Here is a 24,407-nt window from a genome sequence, read left to right on the forward strand (position 1 = left end):
TCCCTCTTTGATTCTGTCGATAATGCATGTCTCAGTTTTACACAGTTCACGGATTCTAAATCCATTTCTTATACTTTAATCGGTATTCGTAGTATGTGATTTTTCCCTATTCTCCGTTGCACTAAACTTCCTCATTGACTTCTAGATCACAGGCCTGGAAACAAACGTGAACTTCTTGCTGGAGCTTTGTAGGCACCCGGCGTTCCGCAGCGGAGACGTCCACACGTCCTTCATCAGGGACCATGAGGCCAGCCTGTTCCCGGAGCTAGTCCTGGGTGAGAACTTGCTTATCAGAGCTGCCCTGGCCACGGTAAGGAGAGTTTACTTATTTATTTATATACCTAGTAGTACCAAAAATAAGCCGAACTAATGTGGTGGTGGGCGGAATTATTCTGGTACCAAGTTTTGTCGCCAGAGAAGAAGAAAAAAGCAAGTGTCGCTACGTCATATCACGTTGACTTTGGCAAGCAAAACACGTAGTATTGTAGAAAGCACGGACTGTTTACATCGGTCTATTGTAAGTTATATTCAGTATGTCGCTCCTTTCCCGATACACGTCACCTTTTTTATCGTTTCACTATACGCCCGACTAACTGAGCGGTACAGAGACAAGAGATAACTCACGACTAATAAGTAGTGGTAACAAATTAATAAAACGTTTTTCAACATTAAAATTGCTATTTTGTATAAGTATTGATTAAGATACGAGTAAAAACATTTCTTACGGGTGAAAGGCTATATTATTCCTTTTTCTATAATTTTCAGATCAATTAGCCTACATATAGGTATTTAAGTAATGCGAGGAGACAAAAGTTGAAAAGTAGCCGGAGAATGCTCGCAAAAGACTATAGTTCATTTTTATTAATCATATGCCAATTGGCCGCAGGTTGACGGACCATATTTTGAACGCTCTTGATTACTCTAGTTATATGCATACCTCAGTATTCGTATGATGATTTATTGTGACAGTGGTTTTGTGTGCTCGTTATTTTTGCGATAAATAGTCGTGGCTGTGAAGTTTTGCTTTCCGCTCGGGAAAACTGAAGCGAAAACTTGGGACACATATCTACGCACTAAAGTTACATTCATTCATCATGACGTCATAGTTGAAGATAAATTCTTCCGAGCGATCACGAAGATGCACTACCGACCCCTTATCTTCAAGTTTTGAGAGAGGTACGTCTGAGACAAATTAAATGCATACGCAAAAATTTGCCGGTTGATGCCGCCCGTCAATTAATAAATGCGTTTGTAGTGTCTAGAGTCGATTATTGTAATGGTATCTATGCAGGTCTACCAATGAACAAAATGACTCGCCTACAATCTGTATTGAATGCCGCAGCGAGACTTATTTTCGGAATCTCTAAGTTCAGTCATACCACTCCACTACTTCGGGAACTACGCTGGCTACGTTTTCCACAGAGGGTCGAATACAAACTCTGTTGGCTTATGTATAAGTCACTGCACGACTCTGCTCCGGAATATCTAAGGAAACTATGCATTCCAGATGAACTAGCTGACAGGTGTCTCACGCTTCACGCTTAGATCAGCTACGTCTACGGGTGAAAGGAAAAGTTATTATACCTCTACCCAAACAGCGCACTAAATTTAGTGAACGCGCATTTGCGGTCGCAGGCCCTATGGCATGGAATGCTCTCCCAGCAGAGGTGCGAGGCTGTGAAAGTGAAGTGATGTTTCGGAAAAAAACTTAACCCACTTGTTCTCTAAATCATTTGAATAAATCCGTAGCATGTGACAACAAAATAAATTGTTTTAATTAAATTACAAATTTAAAAGCTTCAATAAATTAATTTCACAATAGAATCGCTATGTATTGAGGTATTTTACAAAAAAATTAAAAATTAAAAAAAGTAAAATTTTACAAATATATTTTACAAAAATACAAATTTAAAAGCTTCAATTAAATTAATTTCACAATAGAATCGCTATGCCCTTGAGGTATTTTATTACGAAAATGGCGCTATATAAGTTATCCATAATAATAATAATAATGCGTTGGTATGTACCGAGGGCTAAAGTACCCTACTGTACACATATCTACTCATTAAAAGTGAATTTTTTTTCCATCTAGCAATTTTTGCTTTAATTACGATTTATTAACAATTTTAATCATTCTGAGGTGGCCGCTTTTTTTCTCAAATGCCTATTTAAAATCCGAAAGAGAAATATTATGATGCTTCCATATTAACATATAGTAGCATCTAGCCGTTCAGTTTCAACACTTGAGGTAAGATCACGCGACCTTTGAGATTTGGTAAAAATATTGCCATCAAAAAAACATATACAATTTTCGTATTTTTTCAGTATTTTTTTTATCTTTCTGAGAGCACATTTCGAAATTTCGATATAGCCGACTTTGAAATACTTCAGTGGGTACTTACAGACGACTATTATTTAAATATCCGTCTTCAGAACTGTCAAACTTAAGCCTAACCTGTGATAGCAAAAGTCTATTTAAAATGCGAAAGAGAAATACCTTAATTTTTGTTCAACAGTGAACGCGGAGTAAAATTTAAGCGTCACCTGAATTGAAATGAAAGAAAACGCGTAATGAAACCTTTGTTAATGCGGATGAGATTCGTCTGACTGAAACCTTTGTTTTCTTACCAATATTTTGAGTTTGTTCAAATGTAAATCCAGTCCTTGTCATTTGGACAAACTCAAATCATTTCTATCAGAGGAATCTTTGTAAGGTAATATTTGTGTCTAATCAGGTGCTAAATGACCAGATAGAGAGCTCTAGAAACATGAAGGATTGCGGTATCTACGTACCTCCTGTTGGGTGGAGATCCAACCATCAACTGGAAAGGACATTCAAATTCCAGTTCAACGGAAAAGGTAAGGTTTCCTTATTTATTACATCAATGAAGGGCGATAAGCACTTCTACTTACGTATTATATGTCAATGTCATGCTTTATATTGCGAATGAAGCCGCTTCCTCAATGAACCGTTAGTTAAACCAGAAGAGGTGGGAGCTTTTTTATTTATTTCATTTTATTTTATTTCATTGGAAAGCCAACAGTCATTTATAAATTTATAAGATACAATTACATTATAAATACATATCATAAATTCCAATTAGAGGCTTCCACATAATATTGTTACTGTAAATGTTGTCACATAAAAATTATACATACCATAAAAATAACTAATCATACAAAACTTATAATATAACTTAAAATGTAAATGTAATACATATTATTAAAAATATATCTACTTTTTAATATTGGCCACACAGTTGCACATTATAATATATAATACAACTATAGTTGACCATACAGTGTACATTTACTATGTGCCTACATACAGAACTGCACATAACCTGCATAATCTAGGCTGCGGATTCAAGGCGCAACATCATAACTTCTTTTTTTTGAAATTTCATTTTTAAAGGAAGTTAAAGAAATTCAGTGGAAAATTTAGACATTTTAAATAGATATTGGTTTCTGGTCTGCGTTGCTTTAATGTTATGACTGTAACTTTCTAAAAAAGAGCTAGCTCTTGTGTTTGAAGAGTGACTTACACCGTTATAATTATTTAGTTATTTGAAGTTATATAATTTCAAATAAACATCAGAAATAAATTATTATTTTACAAAATAAAATAAAAAACATAAAATAATAATACTGTAATACTGATTAAAATAGTATGCTCAGGTTCAAAAACTTGTTTAAATTCAATGATTTGATAAAATTATAAACCAAGTTATCAATGAAACTTCTTTTACTTTTTTATTATTTTGACCAACGAGCGCTTTCGCCTAAGATTGGTGATGCCTACTTAGGCGAAAGCGCTCGTTGGTCAAAATAATAAAAAAGTAAAACTAAACCAGAAGATTCATTGATAGCTTTATTTATAATTTTATCAAAATCATTATCTATGGAGTTTTATCAAGAAATATCAACAAAAAACATCAATATTCTTTAAATTCAGTTTTTAGTTCATTGAGAGATTATTTTAATTTTTTATTCCTTTGAAAAAAAACTATTTTGAGCATGACTTGTGTGGAATTTAGAAATTTTGATATTATTTTGGTGTCTGAGGGATTTATTCATCTCAAATTCGTTTATTTATTCTTCTTTATACGAGTATATTTGCATACTATAATTTATTTTGTAAATAATGTCTACTGTATGAACTTTAAATAATTTATGTAGATTTTTCGTATGGAATGTTGAAGGTTTTAAAAATACCAATGTCTCTGGCAACCATCTGTCTACGGAAAAGAGGTTATATTGATGTAATACTCAATCTTATTGTTTCTAAATGTATTCAAAAAAGCATCGTTTATCTTTTAAATTTTTACGCACTATGTTTGTACTTACCTGTATATTTTTTGTAAATGCCCCTTGGGCGTATTGTAAAATTAAATAAATAAAATAAAATAAAAAAAAAATTTTAAGTCAGAGACAAACAGCTTCTTCGATGACTGTATGATCATACGGGACCAACTCAGTCAGCCATATCTCTCACACTTCCAGGTGGTATTTTAGATCTTCTCTAGCCCCTAGAGAGTGATTAATTTGAAGTTTTTTTTAAAGGGTTAACCCGCTTTGTCAGCAGGTGGAAAAGAGGCAATTGGTAAAATAAACCAATGTAGGGAACAAAATGCCGAACACTCTTCTAATGAATTGGAAGGCCTGTTGACAGTAGTCAACAGGCCGGCTTCTCCTGAAGAGTTTTAAGTGGTTTCCTCTCCACATGAGCAAGTGCTGAGAAGTTCCTGATTGGCCCACATTAGAATATCCTTCCTGGTCCCAACAGTTTAGCTAAAATAAAAGTAATATAAAAGCAGAAACATCCTATTTTCAAAATATAAACCTGTATATTATAAGCAAGGGGAAAAAGTAAAAGCAAGTCTTCTACAAAATAATGATTTTTTTAAAAGATGGAAAAGAGGGGATATGGAAGGAGGTTATCAAAAATACACCACAACACCCGGATCAATAAAGAAAAAATCTTTCTTAAATTTATTTTGCTTCGTAACGTAACGTAACGTGAGACGAGAAAGACGTGGCATGATCAGATAAACCAAAATCTTAAGTCTAGTCATGTCAAAAGCAGGGTGAACCGAAGGGCATGCAAGATGTATGAATGTGGAAGAAGTTAGAAATGTATGTCAGGATAGACGTGTGTGGCGGTCCACACCTCTGTTGGTGATAGTAGTTGTAGTAGTAGTGAATTTACTTTTTTTCTATAGCTTATATATTTCAAAAATATTTCAATACTTTTCTATAAGCCAGTAGTTATGCCCACAGTTTACCCCGTTTGCTTATTTCGACCCCTCAGTTTATAGATATTATCGCAAAATATGTATTTAATTGTTTATAATTAATTACCCGTTGGTAGATGTCTCTGCCAAGGTGGTTTATGAAAAGGAGCCCGGGACGTTCACAATTACTGTTCCGAGTGGAAAATCTTCCAAGGTTTCTGGAAAACTAAGCCAGGACAACAACCGCTGGGTTCTGAACTGCACTATTGATGATGCCCAGAGTAAATGCAATGTCGTCTTTTCGGATCAAAATGTCCACATATTTGACAAGGTAAATCATTTATCAATCTATATCTTTATATACATAGCTTTTCTGTACGTGTGATGTCACTGAACTCCTCCTAAACGGCTTAACCGATTTACGTGCGGTTTTTAGCGAACTATAGATATTTGCGCTGCGCGTATTCGTAGATATTAACATTTGACAATCTCTAAAAAAAGTTAGGAGCGTAAATCTGTTTTTCATCGACCTACTAGGGTTGCATTCGACGAGAATGCATATGCAAAAAAATGGAAGGATTTCGTTTTTTTGTGTTTAAAAAGATTATTTTTGGCAAAAAAAATGAACTTTTAATGGATTCCAATCAGGTTCTCTTAAATTCCTTCCAATTAATTTCTCTGAGAAGAGCGGAGTTTGACATCTGCAAAATAATTCTATATTTGAAAATTTATTATTTTATGTTTGAAATTCAACCATAAACAAGTACCTAGGTACCTAATTAATAATGAAAAGTCTATTCCCAAGCTAATAGCAGGCAAGCCAAAGTTTGGGCAGGACAACGTCGGTCGGGTCCGCTAGTATTATATAAAAATTTAGGTTACATATGTTTGTGGCAGCAAATCTCGGAAACTAATCAATGGATTGACTCATTTTTTTTATAGAACGTTCAATTTTAGCGTGTTTCTTAATACTTTTTATTCGGAAGTTCCAACCGAAAGGAACATCCCATGCGTTTTAAATTGACTCATAATTTGTCATAGTTAACAAGTACTGAATGACAGTTCTACACAGTGCTGTTATTTTGTCAATTTTAGCAAAAGTTACAAAAAAATATTTTCCATTTAATCTATCTATACATTCAAATTTAGGTTCTGTATGTTTGTGGCCGCAAATCTCGGAAAGTAATCGATGGATTGACTTAAGTTGTGGTCATTATTTATGCTTAGGGTCAAAGCACCAGTAAATGACCACCCCCCAGTAAATGACCATTGGTTAATAAAACACAATATAATAAGAATTGCTACATGTGTCCAGTCAAAAAACTTTTAACTCTAGAAACTAAAGCAGTAGGCGGACACATCTTTTGGTTAGAAACAAATCTATCAGTTTTGAACTGTGAGTTGTCAAAAGGCAATAGTGCATCTTCCCGCTATTGTTCTGAGATTGATGGTGTTTTTCTAAGGAAAGGTGTAGTAAGTGTTTTATTTGATGCTATTTCTTATGCAATTCTTTGAATATATCCATATTCTAATGTGTTAGGGTGTTTTATAATGTGATGATGTAACTAAATCTGAGTATTATTTTTACTGGGGTAGTAGTGGTCATTCACTGGTGATTCTGCTATTTTTTTAGAGTAATATTAATTATAATTGTAATACTCGTATATCAATAAAAAAGTAAAAGTACTTAGAAAAATTAATGTGTTTTTTATTGTTTTCATTTATATTGTACGCTTAAATAATGAAATTTATATCTTTAATGTGGATTTTACTACAAGCTGAACCTTAAACGGTCATTCATTGGTGCTTTGACCCTATATCATAAAAAAAAATATAGTCCTATTTCTGCAGATTTGTCTTTTGGTCTGTTGGATAAAAATGAACTGAATCGACGATATGTATTGCTTTTGTCAGATAATCCCTATATTGCCATCTTTCCTTCTCAAAAACCTTTCCCTCTCTTCTGCAATAAATTTAAAAAACCTTTCGCTCTCTGTTGCAATAAATTTCAATAACCTTCGTGTTTAATTGTATTATAAAACAATCTCTTTAATTGTTTTCAGAGCGGCAAAACAACCCTCGACAAGCCCGCCCCGGCTTACTTCGCCAAGCTCGGCACGGGCTCCGCGGTCACGGACCCGGACACGGCGCGCTCGCCCATGCCGGGCGTGCTGGACCGCGTGCTGGTGCGCGCGGGCGAGCGCGTGGCGCTCGGCCAGCCGCTGTTCGTGGTCGTGGCCATGAAGATGGAGTACGTGGTGCGCGCCGCGCGGCCGGCGGTCGTGCGGTCGGCGGCTGACCGCGCGGGCGGCAGCGTGGCCAAGGGGGAGGTGATAGTGAGCTTCGAGGAGGAGAAAGAAGAATAACTTGCCACAAATTTTAACTACATGTATTTATATTGCCATATTCCATTCTGCCATAGTTAACATTAATTTTATTTTTATTATAAAATGTATGTAACGTGTGTATTGTGTTAAATTTATAATTTTAATTTAATTTTTAATTACTTATTTATTCATTTTTTATGTTTGGTATGCATTATTTTGTTCACTTGCCAAACACAAGACCCTGAATCTTTTTTGGCAAGTTCAACCTGAATTTTTTATTTTTATTTTTTCATTTTTTACTTATTTTATTACATTAACATATACTGCAAAATGGCCTTTTACAAAACTTATAATATAAACATGTTTGGTTGAATTATTTTTTTAAATGTACGTTTCTTTTTACCCAAGATTTAAAAACAAAATCTCACAAATTATTTTATTAATTTTTCACGCCCATAAGGCTTTTACATACATAAAAGTTATATAAAATATGAGTATATAAACAACATAAAATTTAAAAAATACAATATAAAGCAACGAAAGATAAAACAGTATTTAGAAGTAAAGTTGGTATAAAATAAAAAGAAGATGAGTATATACACAACATAAATTAAAAAAAAAAACATTATAAAAAAATAAAAGATAGGAACAGTGTTAAGAAGTATAGTTGGTATAAAAATAAAAATAAAAAGATGAGTGTATTAACAACATATTTTTTTAAAAAATACGATAAAAAGTAATAAAATATAGAACTGTGCTAAGAAGTTTAGTTGGTTTAAAAAAAAAGAAGTTTTAAATAAGCTAAAGAAATGCTGTTAAAGGTTTAAAGCAGCTAGGTACATAATGTTATGAAATACAATATGAACAGACTATTAAGTTCTATTTTATATGGAACATATACATTGATATTTAAAATTTACAAGACTCACGTTAAAGACATCGATGTTAGCATATTGGTTCGCGAGTACATGCATCCGCATACTGGTGAATTTGTGCTGTAATTGGTCGATGATGGACCGCAGTAGAACAGAGTATTACATCGGGTAAGTTAATTGTTTATTTATTTTATTTATTAAAAGAAAAAAACAACAGGCATTGTAACAAAAAAAGCAATATTTACAAATAAACCAAAATTATAAGCCAATTATAGTTTTTTATTTATTTATTTGTTAATATTCTTATTCTTATATATTATTTAATTGTAGACTTGATATTGTCAATCACTTTCATCACAAATCGATCTGCTCTATTATTTGCTTTACATTTAGATACAATATTTGAGTTTGTCCAAATGTTCGTAGACAAAATACTAGATTTCACCCCCTCGGGAGTCATTAAGATTAACAATTTACAACAGGGATGGAGAATACCTAAAATAAGGGAATATGGAAGTCTAGGCATTTACAGGGCTTATGACCTGTCTTTGGCTGGTTTAAGTGGCCACTTTATACACTGTGTAACATTCACCATTAGCCTATATTTGAACGTCCATATTTCTTCAATTCTTCCATTTATTGATTTAAGTAAAGTTAAAGAGCTGAAACCTTTATTGTTGTGAAGAGATTCATCTGACTAAATTATTAAATTATTTCACATACTGCAACGCAACGCCTAAAAACAATTTTTCAATTTTAAACTTCTTCTTGGACCAGTTGGTTTCATGGCAATATTTGAGTTTGTCCAAATGTTCGTAGACAAAATACTAGATTTCACCCCCTCGGGAGTCATTAAGATTAACAATTTACAATAGGGATGGAGAATACCTAAAATAAGGAAATATGGAAGTCTAGGCATTTACAAGGCTTATGACCTGTCTTTGGCTGGTTGCACAGTGTGTAAAGTGGCCACTTAAACCAGCCAAAGACAGATCATAAGCCCTATAAATGCCTAGACTCCCATGTTCCCTTTTTTAAGGTATTCTCCATCCCTGTTATAATTTTTTTATCACATTTAGATGTCTCATTATGCCAATTTTCTTTTTGATGCCCCATACTTACGGATTAACGGATTTTTAATTAAAGTTTGTAGATATGTCCGTCACTAAAGATCTTCAGAGGTCGCAGTGACGTCAGAAGCTTGTACAATGCTGACCCCCCCCCCTCAAAGTTCACGTCATCTTTAAAGTTTTGTTTAACGACGATGTACAAAATTTTAGTTGGCTGCTGGAGCTCTTGGTAGATAAACAAAATGAATAAAACAATATTTTTTGGTTTAATTCATTTTTATTTGAAATTTATTTATAAACCCTTGCGGATTACATACATTAAATAAAATAATATTTTTTTAATTTTTTTATATGTAGTTGCATTATTCAATACCTTGCTTGTAATGTACAAGGTTAATATATATTTCAAAGCGATAGTTATTTATTTGTTTACTTAAAAATATTTACTTTAATGAAAATTTTATTTCGTTATTTTATGTAAGGATCGGTAAGATGTTTCGGCTGTGACCTGTTTCAAGAGGAAAGCACAGAAAACTCGTCAGAAGAAGGCGGACCGTTGTTATTCGTCAACAGATCTTCCGATCCACCTGAACAGTGTTCGGCATTTGGTGTCCCGCTATCATTGATACCTTTTATTGCCTTCACTATATCTGGCATGTATAATGATACCTCTCTTGACAAGTCCCTATGACTAATCACTAATAAAATATATTAAATATTTTAAATTTGTATTCTACTGTTAATGATAATATTTTAAACATATTTTGTAAAGATTGTCTGAGTCTTTTGTTTAGATTTGTCTGGTAGTTTATTATAAAATATCAGTCCCCGGTTTATTAGTCTCGAGTGTCCTGTCCGTTTTAAATTGCTGCATATGATATTGTTCTGATATTCTCGTATTGTGTCCATGTTTACTATATATTTTTTCATGTTTTAGCTCTTTGTCTACAATTGGGGACCGTTTTAACAAAGTGAAATATCTACAAAATGTAAATTTTTCCGGAGAAGGTTTTTTCATGTAAAAAATAAAACTATTACGATTTAAAATAAAATAAAATTTACAATGTATAAACATATAAAATCCTTACACATGTACTAAAAATCAACAATGTAGAATCGGTAAAATTATTTTTAAAAATGTTCTAAATTCAGGAGTTTTTACAAAAAATTAATATCTACATATTTTTGTAATAAGAATGTATGGAAAATTTATTTATGTTGGGAATCAAATAAGTTTACTTTTGCGTGAAAACATTTTAAACAGATTTTTTGTAAAATTATATATCTACTGACATATCTAAGTACCTATGTAAATAAACACATTTAGGTATTTACCTCCCATATATTTTTTACATACATAATAGCACAAATAAAGTGATAACAAAATATATTTCAAATAATATTATTTTATTATTTTTATTATACCTCTTTTTTCTTGGCCGAAATCATGTTTTGTTTGTAATTTTATTTTCAATTTAAAAAAATTTGTCAGCCAAAAAATATGTAGATATTTCTCTGTGTGAAAACTCTATGTAGTGTAGTTATTTCGTTTTGTAAAAATTCACGATATTTGAACCGCTACAACTTCGCATATATATCGTTTTGTTGAAGTTTTATTTTATCAAAAATTAAAACAAAATGATAAAAATATTCGTCATTCGAAAGAAATTTTTCTACTCTACAAAATATTGTATTTGTTTTTACGTTACATACATGACTTTATTTGATTACAAGCCTTCAAAATGGACTGTCAAGTAGACGAAAGTGAGGATTTTCTACAACTCCTTCCGTTCGCATTCAATAAAGAAGAAAATAAATAAAGATAACATCATTATCATTCCCTTTCCGCACCTAATGGTGCAAAGGGCACCGCATTTTCACACCAATCGCAGCGTTTCTTGATCATTTTTGTTACATGAAGGTAAGATGATCAGTCTTACGCTTTAGGTACCAGTCCAGGTACTATGAAATATTAATTATATTATCCATTATATTAGAGAAAACAAAGGTACCTAATTAATACATTTTTATCCAATTTGGCATATAATAAAATAAATATAAAACGTCTTTGTTTTTAATTACTGATGTTTTTATTAGTTAAGTATACCTTGATAAAGAAGCTTGTGTAGCTTTGAAAGCGGTCGGTAGAAAAAAAAAGCGGTTTAAAACTCAGTTGTTATTTATTTATTTTATTATTATGAATAACCACAAAGTTAGCGCATCAAATATACATTTTTGTTATGTAGGGAAAAACATTTTAGTAATTTGTTCTTTAGTTTGCAAATTGCTTTTTTTTCAAACCAATAAAGAAGATATTATGTACTTCTGGATTACCTTCTTTCAGCACAAATAGGCTACCAGATTACAGAGAGCCCCCTTGAACTGCTTTCCTCGTTCAGCAACAAGAAACTTTTCCGTGTATGAGGGCACCGCTAAGAAGAATTATGTCCTCAGGCCCCCGATAACAATGAGAAGTTAACAGAATTATCTTGGAATGTCCATAAAGAAAAACCGATATTTGTGTACGAAAATGAGTATATTTGCATGAATATTTAAAATATCTTCGTCGGTAAATGAACATGTTTAGAATAATTTTTTTTTGTGTATTCTGCTTTTCATATAGAAAACTTAATTTGACTTTGTAGATAAAATTGAAGATAAGTGTTTTGTTTGTAGATAAAACTTCCCCTTGTAATTAAGGCCCTGTAGCTTAATCACAAATAACTATCGACGTGCTAATAAGCGAAGTTATAGCAATTTCTCAACACAGTTGTTTATCGTATTCGCGATCACAATGGAACATCCGTGAACACCTAATATCAAATGTCTAAATATTTACCTTTCGCGACGTACAATCCTGCTGCGCAATCACATATTTGAATTTCACCGATGTAAATATGGAAAATATTCCAAAACTGCTATTTTTATTTATTTATTTATTACTTATCACGCTATTTATTGCATTTAGCCGGCGGTTGGTAAACCAAATGGCAATAAAAGCAGTCGCCAAAGTAATTGTTTGTTATTTAATTTTCACTTTTTTGTATTAGATACTCCTTACTATTTTGCAAATGTAAGTATTATTTTTTTTTTTTTTTAATTTATTTCTTAGGTTAGCTTATATTAAAACTAATATAAACTATTATGTACATTTACATCATCTATATATATTTACATTTCCTTACAGTAACTTATACATTTATTTTTAAATTCTTTCAGACACTTTTCATTCTTCATACATTCAGGCATCTCATCATACATTTTTAAACCCTTATACATCAAACAATTTTGCGACTCAGCTCTTTTCAATAATGGTAGTCTTATTTTATCCTTTGGTCTAGTAGCATATTCATGACAATTTTTGTTTAAGACAACTTTATCCTTAAAATATTTTGGTAATTTATCGTGAAAAAAATTATGTATAAATATCAACATATTAAATTTAAGTCTCCTTCTTACAGATAACCATTTTAGTTCATCTCTCATTTTTTTTACATTGATATATTTATTTTTCTTAAGAATTATTCTCATCGCTTTATTTTGTAAAATTTCTAGTTTATTTAAATTTCCTTCGTTTGCTAAAAATAATATTGTTGAGCAGTAATCTATATGTGGAAGAATGATTGTTTTGTAAATTAGTTCTGCAGTATCTTTATTTGTTGTAGTAAACGCCGATTTTTCGCCAGTGAACTGTATTTATGTACGAGGAAAACAAAAAACAAAGTGACACGAGCGTTGACTTAGAGATTACACACGCGTTGACTTATGACTGCGATAACTTAAGCATGTTCATTATTGTTCATTGTGATCGCTCAATTGCTTAGCATGTTTTGAAGCACGTCAATAGTTATTTGTGATTGAGCTACTGATGCGGTGTGCGGTATGTGGAGAGCAAGCTGTAGTTTGCAAATAGCTGTCATTTCCGTGTTGAAGGGCACTGCTTCTTATTTTCCTTTTGGCAAATCTGAGTGGAAAATTGGCGAAATCGGGAGCTGTCTAACACCCTCAGGTTTAACCACTGGTTCCCTGAGGATGCGGCTTCTACTATTTACATTGAATTGCAATGTGAAAACACCCTTCAAACTATAGTGTATTTATATCTGTCTAGTCTAGACTAAAAATTGGTGACGATAAAAATCAGATTTTAATTTTATCGTTATGAACCACGCTATGACATCACGCAATATGATATATGGAGCATAATCCGTCACAATATCATAAATTTTTCAAATGAATGACATAGTTTAAATTGACACAAGGTGCCTGAAACGACTTAATTTTTTCGTATTAAAATAAAAAAAAGAATTAGTTTATGACAATAGTTTTTAACATATTACAGTAAATATATTGAGTTTTTCTACTGACATTTCTTGGTGGAACTGCATTTGAATTATAATAAAGATGAAGAACATTTTAGTGAAGGTAATATATAGGTCTAGGCATCTACAGGTCTTATGACCTGTCATTGGCTGATTTAAGTGGCCACTTTACACACTGTGTAACATTCACCATTCTGCCCATATTTGAACATATATATCCCTCAATTCTTTCTTTCTTCAATTTTCAAATTTATTTATATCTATTGAAATCATAGTCTTTAATAACGTACAATGTATAAAAAAAACAAAAAAAAAAACTTTTTTCTTATATATATGTAAATTTGTAATAAATACAGAAAGAGATGAAAAAAAACACAGTAAAATAATGCTTACTTAAAATTTTTATTAAAATGAATTTAAAAAAATTACTTACGATGTTAAAACATATAACAGTGTTAATTACTTATTAAATCTTAAGTTCGTTGCAACAGGAAATAGAATATAAAAAAAAGATTTTTTTACACGCGGTAAAAATTAAAACATTCGTAAATGTATAAATTAAAAAAAAAAAAAAACTACTTTTAGAAGTCACAAGTTCTGGCAAACAATTTGTAGCCATTTTTTTAAACGTTTAGTGTATTTTGACAGCTACAGGGTTCTTCTTTTAAATGTCAGCATAACACACCGACAACAATCTGTGACGTCACGGGCGAAGAAATTTCAAAATTACAAGACATTAAAAAAATCATAACGATGATAAAACAATGTATTAAATACATTTTTTTAATCGGCTTTACTTTCATACGTAATAGTCTATAAATATATATTTTTTTTAAACCACCGAACACGTATTTTACCAATCAGTGTTTTTGTGAATATCCTGTACTCAATAGTAAAATATTACCCCGAAGTCATAAAGTGACCATAAAATATCGACTTAACTTTGAACATACGATTTTCTGTCACGAATCTGAATTAAGAAGCGGATTTTCCAAACATCTTGATATTAATATTCCAGTGATCATAAAAATGCAAAAATAAAATTTTTTTAAGATATAAAATTAATTTTCATACCCGCCATTAAATTGGTAATAAAATTTTGATGGAAACCTAATAAATAATTCGAAGATTTTTACCAAATGTTGGTTATCATATGAATATTTGCCAATATCTGCCTCGTGGTGTAATGGTCAGAACGATTGCCTACCTTGTCAGAGGTCTCAGGTTCGACTTTCAACATGGTCGACAGTTTTTTTTAATAAGAGTCTTTATTCAATAAAATACATATGTTATTACAATGTTATTCATTATAAAAGGCACTGTATGACGAAAAATAACAATGGTTGGGCCATGGGCACAATGAAAGCATCCACCCCTTTCCCGAAACTGTTCATAAAGACTTGTGTCTTTCTTCAGTTTCGCAAATAAATATAATTTTAATAAAAAATATCAACTGAAAATTTAATATTTCTTTACAATCAAACCGCGAAAATAACAAAACAAAGAAACTTTAAAAGCTTTCATTGTACCCCTCACTGCAGTATTTTCAATTTGTGATCAATCAAATACACATGGTCAGCACAATCACCTTTTTCTAATTTCCCCGTATGACAGTGGAGGAATACAGTGTTAGTTCCAAATTGAGACCGCGGCCGCACGCTCCAGATCCCGCCTCGGAAAGGAAGAAGAACGTAGTAATACAAACAAATCAAACAACGACCCAAAACCCAAATACATATAGAAAACATTAGAATAATTTGCCTTATACAACACGCTACAGAAGAAAAACAATACGTATCTATACCAAATCACAGAGGAACATCAAATTATCAAGACACTACTGGCAAAATCCTAACACAGATCCTAACATGATCCCTATCGAACTCAGGCGAAATTACTTCTCGTCATAAAACTGAATCCCTCGCAAAAACCACTATCCTAATACCAACAGTAGAAACAATCCATGTGCACAGAATGAATGATAACCGTACCCCAAAAAAGATTCTTTATACCACTCCGGAAGGCACACGAAGCAGAGGCAGACCAAAATTAAGATGGCTGGATAATGTGGAAAGTGACATTAGAGTGATTGGCCTGAGGAACTGGAGAAGAGCCGCAGGGTGCAGGGACGAATGGAAACAGATTCTGGAGGATGCCAGGGCCCACAGAAGGCAGTGGCGCCACGGATGATGATGATACATTATATATATGTTTTTAATGATTGGAACACTATGGTTTAAAATATTTTTTGAAAAGTATGAAAAGAAGAAACAATATTACATACATAACGATTATGAAACTTTAGAAAAAAAAATGTGGGTGCTAGTAAATGCAACCAAAATAAGTTTTTAAAAAAAAAATTTAAAAAAAATTACGTCCACGTTTAAAAAAAAATTAATATACGTACATATTAAAGTTAAGATCCAAAAAATGTAAACAAAATTAAAAAGCATATTACAACAGAGATGAAGAACATTTAAGAGAAGGCAATATGGAAGTCTAGGCATCTACAGGGCTTATAACCTGTCAATGGCTGGTTTAAGTGGTCACTTTACACACTGTGTAACATACACCATTCTGCCTATATTTGAACATCTTTATTCCAACAATTCTTTCATCTGTTGATATTTGTGAAGTTAAAGAGCTGAAACCTTTATTTATGCTGGTGAGGTTCATCTAATTGAATTATTTCACCTACATACTAGGCAACGCCTGAAAATGTTTTTTTTTCAATTTCTATACTTCTTCATGGACCAGGTAATTTATCAACAATATTTTGAGTGAATGGTGAATGTTACACAGTGTGTAAAGTGGCCACTTAAACCAGCCATTGACAGGTCATAAGCCCTGTAGATGCCTAGACTTCCATATTGCCTTCTCTTAAATGTTCTTCATCTCTGTTGTAATATGTTAATATAAACAGCTCCCCAGGGAGTTGAATCCAGTTCTTGTCTACAAAAATTTGGACAAACTCAAAATATTGTTGAAAATTAAAAAGAATGTAAAGAAAATGTTAAGAGGAGAAAAAAAAAAAAAGTAACGTGGCCACTTGAATCAGCCAATGACAGGTCATAAGCCCCCAGGTAGTTAATTCAACAATGTTTGTGTAGGTCCAAATGCTTGCAGATTGGCTGGATTTCCTCCCTAGGGAGTTATCATATTTTGATTTATTTCAACAGAGAGGGAAAACATTTTTGAGAGGGGAGTATGGAAGTCTAGGCATTTACAGGGCTTATGACCTGTCATTAGCTGGTTTAAGTGGCCACTTTACACACTGTGTAACATTCCCCATTCTGCCCATGTGTAAACATCCACGTTTCCTCAACTCTACCCTCTGTTGACTTTTTGCATTTGGACATACCCAAACATTGTTGAATTACTACCTGGTAAAAGAAGAAGAATTAAAATTGGAAAATTGTTTTCGGGCGTTGCCTAGTTGGTGATTTGGTTCAGCCGGATGAATCTCACCCACGTGATAAAGGTTGCAGCTCTTTTACTTCACAAAATAACTCCCTAGAGGAAATCCAGCCAGTCTGCAAGCATTTGGACATACTCAAACATTACAAAAATATTAATTTCTTTTATTTATTTCGATTTATTTATTTATACGAACATTTAATATTTTACAAAATGGCACAAAAATATTCGGTTCATCAGATTTCTAAACACACGGTATCAGGTTATATAGTTTAGGTCCGTTATACAGAAATGATTTTTGGAATACCGCTGTACGTGCGTGCTATTGGAATCACCAAATCGTTTCTTACCGTACTCGTGGTTGAGTGTGCAGGACTCACAATCACCTGAGTGCTCCCGTTTTGGGAATGTCGTTTATGACTTATTTTACGTAGATGTGTCTCAAGTCAAAGACGTCTAAGGATTTGAAAAGGACTTCACTCGGATGATTGTACGGTTTTCGCAATGTCATCCTTAATATTGCTTTATGTACCTTAACCAAGGGATTGAGAATAGTCTTGGCAGCTCAACAACAACTACATACATAAATATGAAAGTTTTTCATAACTAATAAATCAGTATAGAAACACTATTCACTGGGGTTCAAACTGTCAGTAGGGTTGCAGTGAGTCACATCTTGCGAAAATTCAAGGGATACCAGAAATTTAAAAAAAATCAACTTGTTGCTATTAAATTTTGAAATGTCCGTAAATAATACATCCTGGATGAACATATTCAGTTCTGCAAAACGAAAGCCATTTTCAGGAGAAGTGTACAAATTAGTATTTTGTCTAAGAAAAGATACCATTGTAGATAATTGCTATGAGATATGGCGTTGATTTATAAATAGAACTATTAAACGTGTTGTCCAAATGTTTATTAAAATTTGCGTTTGTTTAAATTTTTTTATTTGTAGAATTCTTTGGGGTTCAAACTGTCAGTAGGGCCGCAGTGAGTCACATCTTGCTGGAGGGTGTGGTTCTAAAAAATGCTGCGAACGCCCAGTTGCATTCCACCGGCAACACTACTGACTAGTCCTACTCGTTAGCGTCCACGTCGCGAACCCCGGGCAATGGGATCACACTCATAACGGTGTGATCACAGCAGATAACGAGAGGATAAAAGGCGAGTTTCTGGCGCCTTTAAACCAGAATTATCCAGCTAAGGGAAGGTAACCCTGACAGAAAAATCCACCAGAGAAGGCAACGGGAAACCACTCTGGTCACCTTTTCCCGGGAATCACTATGGCGAGTACATCCAATAAGCAGTTGTCCTGGCTGCGGAATACAAGAGTAGCGCAGGACCGAGATACTTTCGCTGTAGTGATCGCCAACGTCGGGGTGACCTGACAAGGCACTGCAAGAAGAAGAAGAAACACTGTCTTCTGACCACTTTCCCAATAAAAACATAATTCTATTTTTATTAAGATACGTTTTCAAGTCAAGTGGCATCATTTTTAATATTTTGCATCAAAATAATTATTTAAAAAAATGTTTCTACACTTGAGTGTTTCAAAGTTCGTGGATTAGGCACTCTCTTAATACCCATACCCATACACAATTTCCCTTTCTTCTTTAACTCATATAGTGTCCATGCGGCTCGACTGTGGAATCATCTCCCATCCACCATCAAAGATATTACTACATTATCTCTGTTTAAATCACGTCTGAAGAAACACCTCCTTTCTCTTTCTTAATCTCTTCTCCTTTCCTTTTTCCTCTTTCCTCTTTTTTCCTTTTTCCCATTGAGTAATAGTTTCGATTTAAGGTTATTTATAAACAAATACGTTTATTTCTATTTTCATATATCTTTAGCTTTTTTTAATTTTTTTTATATTTTAATCTTAAAGTAGGGCACACATATCATACATATTGTTATGTGTGTTCTAATAATAACATTGCAAATATATTTAATTTATAAATTGTTTATCACATATGTCTTGACCATTATTTTAAATTTTGATATGTGTTTTTCTTCATAAATATTTTTTTCCATTTCGTAATACTTTTTAATTGCTTTAAATAAAATTGAATTTCGTGACTTTGCCTTTTTCCTAAATGGAAGTCTAATTTTGTTCTTTTCTCTAGTATTGTGATCGTGTTCATGCTGGTTCCGATCAATTTTTTTCCAAAATTCTGTTTTTTTATTAGAGTTTATAATTTTATGAACAAATATCAAATAGCTTTTAAATATTTTTTCAATTGAATATGTTCTGTGACTTGAATTATAAAAATAAAACTTTTATTTTATTGGTTGGTTGGAAGAAATTGCCATTAGGCAATAAGCATACCAATGTACAAATAACATTATGTACAAAAAGTTAAATAAATAAAATAAATAAACAAAATATAGCACCTGGAGCGTTAGACTGATCATCTTACCTTCATGTAACAAAATTGATCGAGATGCACTGCGATTAGTGTAGGTACCAATGAAACATTAAGCGTGGAAAGGAAATGATGATGATGAATAGTGAGGATGTCCCGCGGACAAAAACCATTATTATTATCAATCACAAAGTTAGCTACAGTTTACAGCAAAACGACGGGCAGTAGGTAGAGGAGAGTTGGGTAAGACTGCTCAAGAGACGCACTGCACCGCCCATAGAACTGAAGTGTAATTCCAAACATAACACAGGGCCATGTTTGGGGTCGTGCTCAGAGTAATAATGCGTAACCTAGAGAGAAGCCCTATCACTATGTTTCATAGAACGCAAGTGATGTTGGTTTGTTGGTTAGCAACCAATTGGTGGTCATTTTGTTTTATTTGACCACATAAACATAATGGTTCGGTCGGATTCTTTTGTAGCTGTGCTTGGCTTATAATATTATCGGCGGCCTCCGTGGTGTAGTGGTCAAGACGCTTGACTCACGCACGGAAGGTTCCGGGTTCGATTCCCGGTGAGAACACAAAAATTAAAAAATGTGATTTTTCTCAAGCCTGGTTGTTCTGTAATGTAATTCACCACTGTAATTGGGCCTTCTGGCCTGTTGTGGTGCAAAAAAATGAAATGAAATGAAAAAATGAAAATAATATTTACGTTATAATAAATAAAAATCGACTATGGTGAATTGCAGTATGTTTGGTTGCAACAGTAGAAGCGTCAAAGGTGTTAAAGGAGTCAGTTTTCACAGGTAATTGATTCCGAATATTTTCCCATGATTTACATTAAGTTTTGGCATTTATTGTTCCGACACGTGTATAATGTTGCTTAAAAACTTTCCTTATATTAACCTATTTACTTCAGATACTATTTTTTCTAAATTTAGGGGATAAATTTGTGAATTAAAGTATGTTTACTGTTGATTATGACAGTTGATTACGGGCAATATGTCGGGGCCGCACTAGGCATCCATATAAAGTTTGAGTTTTTATCGAGTAGAGGTCGATTAAAATTTTACTAAAAAATAGCAATGTTAACCTTGAAATCGCATCTGAAATGACGTGTTCAAATTTCAGGCCGCTACGACTCGCCATTTCAGAGATGTGACGGACAATCAAACAAACTCAACGCAGGACTTTGGTTCAATGGAGTTGGAATTTATGTCTCAATAAATATAACACAAATGTATTGTGAATTAAATGAATAAATAAATTAAAAAATAAACACAAACATGTATTTTTACTTTTATAAAATAAATATAGGCGAATTGAAGAAACAAAGATTGGAATAACCCTGCAATAATAAATACACAGGTACATATTTAAAAGTAGTTACAATGCAAATTAATATCAATTAGGCAATTCTCGACCAGAGTACGGCCCATTGTTTTGCTGCAAGCTGTAGCTAACTTAATACCCAATAGTCATAGAAAGGTTTTCCTACGTTTGAGCTCCTCTCTAGGTTACGCATTGTTACTTTGTATGTCTTTAAATCTATTAAAGAAAAATAAATATAATAATGCTCCTGGATGAAAGGCAATTTACTTAACATCTGTAATCATTTTAAGGTGTTCTATGCAGTCAAAAGGCCCAAAAATAGCGATTTTTCAAGATTTTTTAGTTTATAATTGTAAAAGTTTGCACATATATAAAAATAACATTTAATTATATTTTTAAAAAAATATTTGTAAAAATAATAATTTTGAAAGCTGCTATAGCTGATTTCCAGGAGCTCAAAAAAGGCGCCTTACGGTGACCACGATATCTTTGGACTGGATTATCTAAAATAAAAAAAATCTAACCGATTTCGTTAAAATAATGTATAATTTTGTTATTAATTGTAAGTATAAGCGAATTTTTTTTTTATAAATTGGCGACTTCCCAAAAAAACACTACTTTTTTTCACGAAAATTTTGGCCTTAAATAAAAAAAAAATTTTATGGTGAGAAAAAACTTTAGAATAATTACTAAAAAAATTACTTAAAAAGATTGTGTTAAAATTTGAGACTGATCGGTTGAGCCGTTTTCGAAAAATCTTGGTCACCGACTTGAAAAACACAAATTAAAAGTAAGAAAATAATAGTCAGATTGAATTGAAAATTTCTGTGTGCGTACTTAAATATATGTACATTACGAAAATGAAATTTAAAAATACGTTTTTTATATTCTAACTGTACATAACCCTTTAAGTGGATAGACCAATGATACTCAATCTTTTTTTTCTTCGGGCCACATACATATATTTGTAAAGTTACGCGGGCCGCAACACTATACTATAAAAAAATCAAAAAACCCCCTGTTTTTTTATAAAACATTTTTAAGATTTTAAAAATTATAAACTAAAACACATAAACAGTAGTACATATCGCTTATTAGCATACTGTATGTCAAAAATTACAATAGTAAAACTCAAAAATAACGTCTACTCGTATCCAAATGTTTATTTCAAAATCAGTGACATTGAGATAAATTTTTAACAGTTTTCGAAAAATTATGTAAAAATGATTACGAAATAAAAAGCATTTGTAAAAGCATGTTTAATAATTGTTTTGAGTCATCAATATTTCAATCACTCCAGGGGTGCTATGCTAAATTTTCTCGCGGGGGTAGAAAAGAGAGAAAAATTATTTTTCGCATGCAACTACATTTTGCTTCACATATGACCACACTGATAATTAAACGTCAAATGACGTAATAAAAACACTATTTGAATTGACATAAAAAAAAACGGTTTGAAAAAAAACTAGTGCGGTTTGATCAATACAATCTAATTAAGTGTTTTGGGTAATGTTTTCAATGAAAATAATAATGTTTGATTTTATTTATTTGGCGGTTAATCATCGGTGTTGCCATATATGAAGCAAAGTGCAGTCGAACGCAAAAAATAAAAATCTCTAAAATTTATTTTTTATCCTATAATGTCAAATAAATGTCAACAAGTATGCATAGTAATTAAAATCTTATGTAAACATCAGATTAATAAATAATCTGGCCATGAGCCTCGTAAATGCTCACCCATCTATACCTATGCTCGTCTCAAAGAGGCTCTCCATCTCGTTTCAAATATATCACACCAACCAATATACAAAACCAACTCTGAATTTACTTTAATTGAATTAAAATTTGTTTTTAATCTAGTGTTTGTAGGTATCTTTACTTTCCCTCGACCAGACAATTTAAGAAAAAATGTCTTAACTATATCCATAGAATTAAGAATAGTCCAGAAGGAGCGTAGAATCATATTTGAATACATCGGTCTGTGTCCAATCATTCCCCCCACTATGCTTCATTTCCACCACGCGCATTCGTGAAGTCGCCGGGTAATGTTGCTTGATGGGAAAAAAAAATCATAACACAAATATAAGGTTAAAAAAAAACTACCTGTTAATTTCTCTAAAATTTTATTGTGCACGCGGAAACATTGTTTGACACAACATAGTAGATAAGTAAAGGGTCATTTAATATGAGTAATCGAATTAATAAACTTTTTTTTCACATAAAACGGATATTTTTATATCATGTTGGATAATATTTGATGTTTTAAAGAAAATGTCATTCAAATGACCCCCACGGCGTTGTTTAATCCGAGGTCTAATTTTCATTACTTCTTTCATTAGATGAGCAAAGTAGGGTAAAAAAAATTACTACCCTGGTAACACTAACGAAATTTCCATTTTGTTTCTTCAACAATCTGACAGATGGAAAAATAATTCAATTTTTAAGTAATGCATTTGCTACTTAAACATTCGTTTGTTAATTATACATGAAATGTGATGCCATTTTGTGTCTTTAAGATCCTAGCAGTATTTCTACACTTTAAAAGGACACAACACGGCATAGTTGAATTCAAATCAGGAGTTGCGTACTGAGTGACGTCTACAAATAAACTAATGGGTCAAAACGTAAACCTACTCATTTACGACTAGTTAAGCCGCCTATGTTTGATGAGCGTATGCGGTGCGGTTCCTGGACTATTCTTAATCATATGCCTATATCGTTTGAATATTTTTACCTTTTTCAAAAAATGGTGTCTATGAAACGAAAATATGGAAACGCATTTATTCGATTTCGCGCTTTGTATTTTTTACGTTCGTATTTTTAATTAAGAAATTATTTTCCAATTAATTAAAAACATTTTAAGCGTTTCCAGGCGGAAGTTTCTTTTGAAAACGCACAATAGTTCACCCTTGTGTATGGAAATTCGATCGGAGCGGTGCCGTGTCTCCGAAACGGCATAAAATTAAAATATTGCATGTTCTCGCATTTTTCTAACCCTGCCAACGTACCCTTAAGGCAACAAGGGCGCAAATAACAACGCGGAGAAACCACGTGACAATAGCAGAAAAGGAGAAAGGAGGCGAATTAAATGGTTGTGGGGGTCGCGTGTCGGTCGTATGTTTGTTACGCGCGCCTCCTCTGACTAAAAAACTGAGTTCGGTGTGGATTCTACCCAAGTTTCGCTAATATGAGCCAATGCGGCAGTAAACTCAAAGCCGCTGGTTAATGTGGTTTTAGCCCTTAGCGAGAGAGCGCAGCGGCTTATTCCTTAGCCATCTTTACCGCATGTGGCTTAAAACAATTGCGGACTGTCCTTTTAAACGACAAAAAATAACTATTTAAATATGTAAATGTCACCGTGGCCATTTTGTTCAGACCTGCGCAATCCCGCTGACGCAGTACGCAAGCAGTTCTGATTTTAAAACGAGATTTGAAGTTACGCGTGCCATAGACAAGTACTGCATTT

At 32.7% G+C, this 24,407-nt stretch overlaps 1 pseudogene across 1 annotated transcript; it reads left to right on the forward strand.

The window, feature by feature from the left end:
• Window positions 1-92: 92 nt before the first annotated feature.
• LOC148271431 (methylcrotonoyl-CoA carboxylase subunit alpha, mitochondrial-like) lies at window positions 93-7,698 on the forward strand (annotated as a pseudogene). Its single transcript, XR_015825095.1, has 4 exons — window positions 93-310; window positions 2,736-2,859; window positions 5,372-5,565; window positions 7,298-7,698. The product of XR_015825095.1 is annotated as a methylcrotonoyl-CoA carboxylase subunit alpha, mitochondrial-like (transcript).
• Window positions 7,699-24,407: the final 16,709 nt, after the last annotated feature.

The sequence above is a fragment of the Micrasema longulum genome, unplaced genomic scaffold (assembly GCF_059751315.1).
Source record: "Micrasema longulum isolate JH-2025_06_02 unplaced genomic scaffold, ASM5975131v1 h1tg002878l, whole genome shotgun sequence".
NCBI lineage: Eukaryota > Metazoa > Arthropoda > Insecta > Trichoptera > Brachycentridae > Micrasema > Micrasema longulum.